At 38.5% G+C, this 3,897-nt stretch overlaps 1 pseudogene; it reads left to right on the plus strand.

The window, feature by feature from the left end:
- The first annotated feature begins 1,009 nt into the window (after positions 1–1,009).
- On the plus strand, positions 1,010–1,711 carry LOC102850577 (annotated as a pseudogene).
- The last annotated feature ends 2,186 nt before the right edge of the window (positions 1,712–3,897 follow it).

Raw genomic sequence — 3,897 nt, forward strand, 5'->3', positions numbered from 1 at the left:
AACAACAACAACAACAACAAACTGATCAAGATTCTCCTCTTCAATATATTTCTTCTGGATTGCTGTTCCGAGGGTATTTTCTATCTTAATGGCTTCCATTATTTCATTCACCATATGCATCTTCTTCTGTAGCCGTTCAAATAACTCCACATCAACACATTTCTTCAGATTCTCTCTATCTGGAGTATTCATTGGTTCTGTGTTTTTAGGAGAAGAGTTGTTTTGGGTTCTTCCCCCCCCCCCAATTTTGACTGAGGCAGACTGCTACTTTCTTGACTTTATGTGAGTCTTAGTAGATGTAAAGTTGTTGTAACTATATAACGTCCTAGGGTATGGCAATATGTTGTGAAGGACCTGTATATTGCTGCTTTCCTCTTGGGAAGCAGGATGATGATTGCCCTCCAGAAACTGTAGCTCTACCTGGCCTATTCCTCTTGAGCTTAAGAAGTCCCATGCGATGCAGCTAGAAAGCAGTGTTCATGGCCAAAATACCTGAATGGCAGAACAGAGAAGTTTGCTCATATACATATTTTATATAATTAGTTACCATTGCTCTATGCCTATTAGCATCCAGTTCTTTCAAGTCTCACTAAACCTTTCCCATTACTTCATCCTCCAAACCCACTAACCTCTGCTATTCAATGATTTTCCCTGTTCCCTTTTTTTGTTCCCCTTTTCACTTTCCCCCTTCCATTTTGAACATTTTTGCATTATCTCCCTCAGTTATTCTCCTATTTTCACAATAGTTATTATTATGTACCATTAAGTTGCCCCGTAGCGATTCTATGCACAATAGCTCTGAACTCTGTTCTATACTAAGCCAACTTCACTGTCTCTGACACACTATTTCTATTACCCCAGTCACTGTGTCAATCCATTTTATTTAGAGTCTTCCTCTCCTGTGTTTTCCCTCCACCCTTCCAAGCATGGGTCTCTCCATGCAACACACTAAAAGTATGTGAGATTCGCTGTTTTTCGTGGAGTCACTGGGGCAGTCAGATGCTTCACCATGAAGCTGAACATCTCTTTCCCAGACACTGGCTGCCAAAAACTCATTGAAGTGGATGATGAATGCAAACTTTGTACATTTTATGAGAAGCGAATGGCCACAGAAGTTGCTGCTGACAGCAGTGGAAATGACAAGCAAGGTTTTCCCATGAAGCAAGGTGTTTTGACCCATGGCCGAGTTTGCCTGCTGCTGAGTAAGGTACACTCTTGTTACAGACCATGGAGAACTGGAGAGAGAAAGCGCAAATCTGTCCAGGGTTGCATTGTGGATGCCAATCTGAGTGTTTTCAACTTGGTCATTGTCAAGAAAGGGGAGAAGGATATTCCAGGATTCACTAATAACACTGTGCCACGTCGCCTGGGGCCCAAGAGAGCCAGCAGAACGATGCCCATCAATATGTTGTGAGAAAGCCACTGAACAAAGAAGGCAAGAAACCCAGGACCAAGCACCTAAGGTTCAGCATCTTGTCACTCCATGTGTCCTGCAGCACAAGCGTCCGCGCATTTCGCTGAAGAAACAGCACACTCAGAAGAATAAGCAACCTCTGTAGAGTATGCTAAGCTTTTAGCTAAGAGAATGAAGGGGGCCAAAGAAATGGCCAGGAGCAGATAGATCGCCAAGAGACGGAGGCTATCTTCTCTGAGAGCTTCTACCTCCAAATCCGAATCCAGTCAGAATTTTCTATGTGTGGCAAATAAATAAGCTCACACATTAAATCTAAAAAAAAAGTATGTGAGATTCATTGTGATTCAATATTTATTTTACACACTATGTAGAAATACCCTTCATTCAAAATTTGTTTTGTCTAATGAAATATGTATTTTAATAAAATAGTAAAAGGAAATGTCATTTGTGAAATAATTCTAATTTTATTAGGTTGATTGCTCTACACTTGATTCAATAGTTTTAAAGTGCTTGTTAACCTTTCAAATTGTATTTGTGTTATCAATTATATTTTACAAGAAATGTTACATCTTTCTTATGTTGTACTTTAATTAGCCTTTCCTCCAGCAAGCAACTTGATTTTATTCTTGCCTCCAGAAACTAACTTGATTTTACCCTCTCTAGAACAGACTTGTTTGTTCTCTTGGCAGTCCATGGTATGTTCAATACTATTCTCTAACACCACAACTCAAAAACATCAATTCTTCTTCTGCCATCTTTAGTCACTATCAAGCTCTCTGATGCATGGCAAGTAATTGAGAAGATCATGGCTTGGATCAGGCATGCCTTAGTCTCTAGACTGACATCTTTGCACTTCAGCACTCTGGTGGGATCCCTGAGAGTAAACTTTCCTAATCCAATTCATCTTTTGATGTTCTGCCTGCTGGATCCAAGAAGGTTGATTGTGGACCTGAGCAAGCTAAAATTATCATGTTATATCAATTGACCTGGTGGTGAGATACTTTTTCTTGATGTTGAGCTTAATTCATATTGTAAACTGCAGCCTTATGCAAAGTGGTTTGTCCTTATGTGACTGAGATATTTCTCTCAGCATAATGCTCTCTACTCCCTCTCAAGTTATATAGTATTTAATAAAATTAGTGTTCCATAGTGCTGCATAGTATTCCATAGTATGAATGTATCACAATTTCTCAATTCATTCGTTGATGTACATTTGGGTTCTTTCCTTTTTTTTTGCTGTTGTGGATAATGCTACTATGAATAACTTGTCCAAATCTCCTTTTGTGTCTCAGTTCTCATTTCTTAGGTTATGCCTATCAGTGGGATAGCTGGGTCAAAAGAAATTTCTATGTTTAGTTTTTTGAGAAAATATAAAAATACCTTCCAGAGTGCTTTTACCATTTTATATTCCCACCAGCTGTGCAAAAGCATTCCTTCCACTCTCCCCTCAACCTCTCCAGTATTTGTTGTTTACTGTTCTGTTAAACTTTGCTAGTTCTCCTGGTGTGAGATGGCATTTCATTGTGGTGTTGATTTGCATATCTCTTATTACCATTAATTTTGAACTTCTCTTTAAGTGTCAGTTAACCATCCAAATAAAATTTTTTCCATGTCTTTGCCCATTTTATGATTTGGTTATCAAGCTTTTCCTTGTAGAGACCATGTTGGTGTTGCTGTTAGGTGTGATTGAGTCAAATATGACTCATAGAGACTCTATGAACAACAGATCTGAACTCTATCCTATTCTATGCCATCCTCACAATCTCTGACACTCTCGAGCTCATTGCTGCAGTTTTCATCCACCTGGATGAAAACCTTCTTTTCTTTAACTGTTTCTAAACACGATTTCTCTCTCTAATTACTAGCCTCTCTTAGCAACATGCTCAAAGCATGTCAGAAAATGTTTTCTTATCTTTGCCTCCAAGGAGCATTGTAGTTGCATTTATTCTTCTGGTATCCTTTTGCACAATCCATCTCTCAACGCTATAGCAAGTGATTGAAAATATCATAGCCTGAATAAAGCAAACTTACTCCTTAATAATTTGGGCAGATCCTGCCTACAGTCTTTCCCAGTGGAATACATATCTTGGTCTTCTGACTGCTGGTACCAAGTGTACTGAATGTGGATCCAAGTAAAATGAGGTAATTTACAATATCAATTATTTCCCCATCTGTCATGATGTTCTCTGCTGGACCCATTTGATTTCTTTGTCTTGAGATCCAATCCATATTGAAAGCTGTATTCTTTGATCTTCTGCAGCAAGTACTTCAAGTCTTCCTCACTTTCAGCAAGCAAGGTTATGTAATCTGTATACGAAGTTTATTAATGAGTCTTCCTCCAATCCTGACATCATTATGTTGGGGAGATTTCAGTCTATTCCTATCTTTCTGAGTGTTTTAAGTAGGAAAGAGTATTAGAATTTGTCAAATGCTTTTTCTGCATCAATTTACAGTATTATGTGGTTCTTGTTTTTTTCTATGTT

Source organism: Elephantulus edwardii, unplaced genomic scaffold (assembly GCF_000299155.1).
Source record: "Elephantulus edwardii isolate Elephantulus edwardi_28Jun2011 unplaced genomic scaffold, EleEdw1.0 scaffold00395, whole genome shotgun sequence".
Lineage (NCBI taxonomy): Eukaryota > Metazoa > Chordata > Mammalia > Macroscelidea > Macroscelididae > Elephantulus > Elephantulus edwardii.